This window comes from Montipora capricornis, chromosome 1 (genome assembly GCF_036669925.1).
Source record: "Montipora capricornis isolate CH-2021 chromosome 1, ASM3666992v2, whole genome shotgun sequence".
In the NCBI taxonomy this organism is placed as follows: Eukaryota; Metazoa; Cnidaria; class Anthozoa; order Scleractinia; family Acroporidae; genus Montipora; species Montipora capricornis.
Window position 1 is genome coordinate 1,701,128 of NC_090883.1, and position 7,500 is coordinate 1,708,627.

General features: G+C 40.9%; 1 protein-coding gene across 1 annotated transcript in view; it reads right to left on the reverse strand.

Moving 5' to 3' along the window:
• Positions 1-7,500, reverse strand: part of LOC138050679 (serine/threonine-protein kinase pim-2-like) — a 13,702-nt gene that overhangs the window by 4,962 nt on the left and 1,240 nt on the right. Inside the window, exon 3 of the mRNA XM_068896990.1 lies at positions 7,426-7,500. This exon is cut by the window's right edge and continues 267 nt beyond it. The gene's annotated coding sequence lies outside the window, so the exon portion shown is untranslated. The remainder of the gene's footprint in view (positions 1-7,425) is intronic.

Sequence of the window (7,500 nt, forward strand, 5' to 3'; positions counted from 1 at the left end):
TCTGAAGAGCTCGACTTATCAGAGTGGCAAGACATGATGATTACACCTAAATGGAAGCCTAAAAAAGCTCCACTTGTAAAATGGATGAAAACAGGAAACATGCAGGCTCCAGATACACCAAGCAGCAAATGCAGCACGCCTACATGCAGCCAAGCAAGTGTTGAAAGCTGGGAAGATCCTACAATTCCTAACAGCAAGCTAAGCCCAATAAGCTGTGCTAAAAGAGCTGCAAGAGAAATTGATGAGCTAACAGAAGCAGAAGAAGAGTTCCTAATGAGAGAAATGAAAAAAGCACGCTATGATGAAGATTATCCAGAAATTAAAAGCACATTTGGAATGAGAAAACATGAAGAAGAACATTAAAAACACTTAAACAAACGCAAAGCGTTTAATCGACAAGCTAATGCAATTCAAACTTCATTTCATTCAGTTAGCAATTCATGTAAGACTTTAGGGGTTAGAGGAATGAAATCATTGACTATAATTGATGAGTCATTACTCGTTCGATCCATGACTGTTCCACCAATTATGGCCGCTGATTTTCCTATTCTATTAGCGCCTAGTGCTTGTGAGTTTGGGTGGGGGAAATTCTAAAACCTGATGAGGAATTTCATGACACGCAAACTCATAAGCACTAGGCGCTAATAGAATAGGAAAATCAGCGACCAAATTGGTCGACTCTGATTTCCCTGGGATGAATAAAACCGGTAACGCATCACAGATGGCGTGACCTTATACATTACCAAAAATAAAAAAGGGGCGTGGCACTTAACAAAGCTGCTATTATTCTAGGACAATTATGCGTAAAGCGTACACGTACATGAATAATTAATGAGTTACACATGAATAATTAATGAGTTACACATACTTAGACCTAGACCCCAAACGGCCGTAAGGCCGTGTACCCAGACTCGTACTCAATAACAAGTAACATACCTCGCATTCCTGCGTACATAAACATACAACATTCCATACATAACAGGAAGTTAACACCCTAAACAAAGTCCAAATTCCTAGCATTCCAACACGAAACAAGCAATATATAAAGAAGCAAACAGTGCTTAAAACTTCATTCCAAAGCAGACATGGCTAAGGTAGCATACTGGTGCTTAACGCTGAGAGAAGACCAACAAGTTACAGCTCTCATAGCTTATGCTGAAGAAAAAACCTGTGTAAGAAAGCTGCTTATAGGCCCATGGGAAATAAGCGCAGAAGGAGAAAGGCATTGCCATGCTCTAATCTACTTCGATGCAGCAAGGCAATCAGGCTGGACACAAAACATTGGCAGAGGCTTCAACAGAAACAACTATTGGCTGTCCCCATTGGAAATGAGACCTCCAGCTACCACAATGTGGCAAGCAAGCAACAACTACATGAAATACTGCCTAAAAGAAGGCCTTGCTCAATACATGAAAGGCAAAATACCAGAAGATGTAAAACCACTAGCTTACTCCAAACACGCAAAAGGAAAAGGACCAGCTTCCACTTCAGAACAAGAAAGGCACTATTTACCAAGCTATGAACTAACTGAAGAAATGGCACCAAAACCAAAGCCTAAAGCAGATCCAAAAGGCAGACCAAAAGGCTACAAGCAAAACAAATCTGAAATGCTTGTACAAGACATCAAGACCGGTGCATTTACCTATCACGACTTATGCGAGAAGTACCCAGCATTGGTAGCTCAGATTCCAAAATTGCTGCATCTACGACCAAAAAAGTACGCAGAAACAAAATGCATTTACATTTTTGGTCACACTGGAGCTGGAAAAACTACCACAGCAGACAGAGTTCTCAAGTACTTCAAACGCAAACATAACCTGACAACCTACACTAAAATTGGCGGCCTGTCAAAATGGTTCGAAGGCTACAACTTCCAGGACATCATCTTGATTGATGATCCACTAGAGCTGAGCATTAAACACAACCCAGAAGGAATTCTGATGTTCAAAACACTGATAAATCCAAACGCAGAAAGAAAAGTGGAAATTAAAGGCGGAGGAATGAACCTAGACAGCAGACTGGTCATTATGACCTCAAACGCGACACCTGAGCAGATGGCAAGATACACAGGAGAAACAAATGTACACGCACTACGCAGAAGAATGGAACTAGCAATAGAAGCAATTCCAGAAAACAGAGAAAGGCTCGCACGCCTATTGTTGTACGTAATAGGCAAACTATTCAACATTCAAGGCTTCGAACACACCACAGCGTACAACGAGCTAGAAGAAATACGCAAGTCTGAAGAGCTCGACTTATCAGAGTGGCAAGACATGATGATTACACCTAAATGGAAGCCTAAAAAAGCTCCACTTGTAAAATGGATGAAAACAGGAAACATGCAGGCTCCAGATACACCAAGCAGCAAATGCAGCACGCCTACATGCAGCCAAGCAAGTGTTGAAAGCTGGGAAGATCCTACAATTCCCAACAGCAAGCTAAGCCCAATAAGCTGTGCTAAAAGAGCTGCAAGAGAAATTGATGAGCTAACAGAAGCAGAAGAAGAATTCCTAATGAGAGAAATGAAAAAAGCACGCTATGATGAAGATTATCCAGAAATTAAAAGCACATTTGGAATGAGAAAACATGAAGAAGAACATTAAAAACACTTAAACAAACGCAAAGCGTTTAATCGACAAGCTAATGCAATTCAAACTTCATTTCATTCAGTTAGCAATTCATGTAAGACTTTAGGGGTTAGAGGAATGAAATCATTGACTATAATTGATGAGTCATTACTCGTTCGATCCATGACTGTTCCACCAATTATGGCCGCTGATTTTCCTATTCTATTAGCGCCTAGTGCTTGTGAGTTTGGGTGGGGGAAATTCTAAAACCTGATGAGGAATTTCATGACACGCAAACTCATAAGCACTAGGCGCTAATAGAATAGGAAAATCAGCGACCAAATTGGTCGACTCTGATTTCCCTGGGATGAATAAAACCGGTAACGCATCACAGATGGCGTGACCTTATACATTACCAAAAATAAAAAAGGGGCGTGGCACTTAACAAAGCTGCTATTATTCTAGGACAATTATGCGTAAAGCGTACACGTACATGAATAATTAATGAGTTACACATGAATAATTAATGAGTTACACATACTTAGACCTAGACCCCAAACGGCCGTAAGGCCGTGTACCCAGACTCGTACTCAATAACAAGTAACATACCTCGCATTCCTGCGTACATAAACATACAACATTCCATACATAACAGAAAGTTAACACCCTAAACAAAGTCCAAATTCCTAGCATTCCAACACGAAACAAGCAATATATAAAGAAGCAAACAGTGCTTAAAACTTCATTCCAAAGCAGACATGGCAAAGGTAGCATACTGGTGCTTAACGCTGAGAGAAGACCAACAAGTTACAGCTCTCATAGCTTATGCTGAAGAAAAAACCTGTGTAAGAAAACTGCTTATAGGCCCATGGGAAATAAGCGCAGAAGGAGAAAGGCATTGCCATGCTCTAATCTACTTCGATGCAGCAAGGCAATCAGGCTGGACACAAAACATTGGCAGAGGCTTCAACAGAAACAACTATTGGCTGTCCCCATTGGAAATGAGACCTCCAGCTACCACAATGTGGCAAGCAAGCAACAACTACATGAAATACTGCCTAAAAGAAGGCCTTGCTCAATACATGAAAGGCAAAATACCAGAAGATGTAAAACCACTAGCTTACTCCAAACACGCAAAAGGAAAAGGACCAGCTTCCACTTCAGAACAAGAAAGGCACTATTTACCAAGCTATGAACTAACTGAAGAAATGGCACCAAAACCAAAGCCTAAAGCAGATCCAAAAGGCAGACCAAAAGGCTACAAGCAAAACAAATCTGAAATGCTTGTACAAGACATCAAGACCGGTGCATTTACCTATCACGACTTATGCGAGAAGTATCCATCATTGGTAGCTCAGATTTCAAAATTGCTGCATCTACGACCAAAAAAGTACGCAGAAACAAAATGCATTTACATTTTTGGTCACACTGGAGCTGGAAAAACTACCACAGCAGACAGAGTTCTCAAGTACTTCAAACGCAAACATAACCTGACAACCTACACTAAAATTGGCGGCCTGTCAAAATGGTTCGAAGGCTACAACTTCCAGGACATCATCTTGATTGATGATCCACTAGAGCTGAGCATTAAACACAACCCAGAAGGAATTCTGATGTTCAAAACACTGATAAATCCAAACGCAGAAAGAAAAGTGGAAATTAAAGGCGGAGGAATGAACCTAGACAGCAGACTGGTCATTATGACCTCAAACGCGACACCTGAGCAGATGGCAAGATACACAGGAGAAACAAATGTACACGCACTACGCAGAAGAATGGAACTAGCAATAGAAGCAATTCCAGAAAACAGAGAAAGGCTCGCACGCCTATTGTTGTACGTAATAGGCAAACTATTCAACATTCAAGGCTTCGAACACACCACAGCGTACAACGAGCTAGAAGAAATACGCAAGTCTGAAGAGCTCGACTTATCAGAGTGGCAAGACATGATGATTACACCTAAATGGAAGCCTAAAAAAGCTCCACTTGTAAAATGGATGAAAGCAGGAAACATGCAGGCTCCAGATACACCAAGCAGCAAATGCAGCACGCCTACATGCAGCCAAGCAAGTGTTGAAAGCTGGGAAGATCCTACAATTCCTAACAGCAAGCTAAGCCCAATAAGCTGTGCTAAAAGAGCTGCAAGAGAAATTGATGAGCTAACAGAAGCAGAAGAAGAGTTCCTAATGAGAGAAATGAAAAAAGCACGCTATGATGAAGATTATCCAGAAATTAAAAGCACATTTGGAATGAGAAAACATGAAGAAGAACATTAAAAACACTTAAACAAACGCAAAGCGTTTAATCGACAAGCTAATGCAATTCAAACTTCATTTCATTCAGTTAGCAATTCATGTAAGACTTTAGGGGTTAGAGGAATGAAATCATTGACTATAATTGATGAGTCATTACTCGTTCGATCCATGACTGTTCCACCAATTATGGCCGCTGATTTTCCTATTCTATTAGCGCCTAGTGCTTGTGAGTTTGGGTGGGGGAAATTCTAAAACCTGATGAGGAATTTCATGACACGCAAACTCATAAGCACTAAGCGCTAATAGAATAGGAAAATCAGCGACCAAATTGGTCGACTCTGATTTCCCTGGGATGAATAAAACCGGTAACGCATCACAGATGGCGTGACCTTATACATTACCAAAAATAAAAAAGGGGCGTGGCACTTAACAAAGCTGCTATTATTCTAGGACAATTATGCGTAAAGCGTACACGTACATGAATAATTAATGAGTTACACATGAATAATTAATGAGTTACACATACTTAGACCTAGACCCCAAACGGCCGTAAGGCCGTGTACCCAGACTCGTACTCAATAACAAGTAACATACCTCGCATTCCTGCGTACATAAACATACAACATTCCATACATAACAGGAAGTTAACACCCTAAACAAAGTCCAAATTCCTAGCATTCCAACACGAAACAAGCAATATATAAAGAAGCAAACAGCGCTTAAAACTTCATTCCAAAGCAGATATGGCAAAGGTAGCATACTGGTGCTTAACGCTGAGAGAAGACCAACAAGTTACAGCTCTCATAGCTTATGCTGAAGAAAAAACCTGTGTAAGAAAACTGCTTATAGGCCCATGGGAAATAAGCGCAGAAGGAGAAAGGCATTGCCATGCTCTAATCTACTTCGATGCAGCAAGGCAATCAGGCTGGACACAAAACATTGGCAGAGGCTTCAACAGAAACAACTATTGGCTGTCCCCATTGGAAATGAGACCTCCAGCTACCACAATGTGGCAAGCAAGCAACAACTACATGAAATACTGCCTAAAAGAAGGCCTTGCTCAATACATGAAAGGCAAAATACCAGAAGATGTAAAACCACTAGCTTACTCCAAACACGCAAAAGGAAAAGGACCAGCTTCCACTTCAGAACAAGAAAGGCACTATTTACCAAGCTATGAACTAACTGAAGAAATGGCACCAAAACCAAAGCCTAAAGCAGATCCAAAAGGCAGACCAAAAGGCTACAAGCAAAACAAATCTGAAATGCTTGTACAAGACATCAAGACCGGTGCATTTACCTATCACGACTTATGTGAGAAGTATGCAGCATTGGTAGCTCAGATTCCAAAATTGCTGCATCTACGACCAAAAAAGTACGCAGAAACAAAATGCATTTACATTTTTGGTCACACTGGAGCTGGAAAAACTACCACAGCAGACAGTGTTCTCAAGTACTTCAAACGCAAACATAACCTGACAACCTACACTAAAATTGGCGGCCTGTCAAAATGGTCCGAAGGCTACAACTTCCAGGACATCATCTTGATTGATGATCCACTAGAGCTGAGCATTAAACACAACCCAGAAGGAATTCTGATGTTCAAAACACTGATAAATCCAAACGCAGAAAGAAAAGTGGAAATTAAAGGCGGAGGAATGAACCTAGACAGCAGACTGGTCATTATGACCTCAAACGCGACACCTGAGCAGATGGCAAGATACACAGGAGAAACAAATGTACACGCACTACGCAGAAGAATGGAACTAGCAATAGAAGCAATTCCAGAAAACAGAGAAAGGCTCGCACGCCTATTGTTGTACGTAATAGGCAAACTATTCAACATTCAAGGCTTCGAACACACCACAGCGTACAACGAGCTAGAAGAAATACGCAAGTCTGAAGAGCTCGACTTATCAGAGTGGCAAGACATGATGATTACACCTAAATGGAAGCCTAAAAAAGCTCCACTTGTAAAATGGATGAAAACAGGAAACATGCAGGCTCCAGATACACCAAGCAGCAAATGCAGCACGCCTACATGCAGCCAAGCAAGTGTTGAAAGCTGGGAAGATCCTACAATTCCTAACAGCAAGCTAAGCCCAATAAGCTGTGCTAAAAGAGCTGCAAGAGAAATTGATGAGCTAACAGAAGCAGAAGAAGAGTTCCTAATGAGAGAAATGAAAAAAGCACGCTATGATGAAGATTATCCAGAAATTAAAAGCACATTTGGAATGAGAAAACATGAAGAAGAACATTAAAAACACTTAAACAAACGCAAAGCGTTTAATCGACAAGCTAATGCAATTCAAACTTCATTTCATTCAGTTAGCAATTCATGTAAGACTTTAGGGGTTAGAGGAATGAAATCATTGACTATAATTGATGAGTCATTACTCGTTCGATCCATGACTGTTCCACCAATTATGGCCGCTGATTTTCCTATTCTATTAGCGCCTAGTGCTTGTGAGTTTGGGTGGGGGAAATTCTAAAACCTGATGACGAATTTCATGACACGCAAACTCATAAGCACTAAGCGCTAATAGAATAGGAAAATCAGCGACCAAATTGGTCGACTCTGATTTCCCTGGGATGAATAAAACCTCGGATGACAATCCAAAGTCAATCAGCTTTGCCTCATCACAGCTCATATCAACCAAGATGTTCTCAGGCTTCAC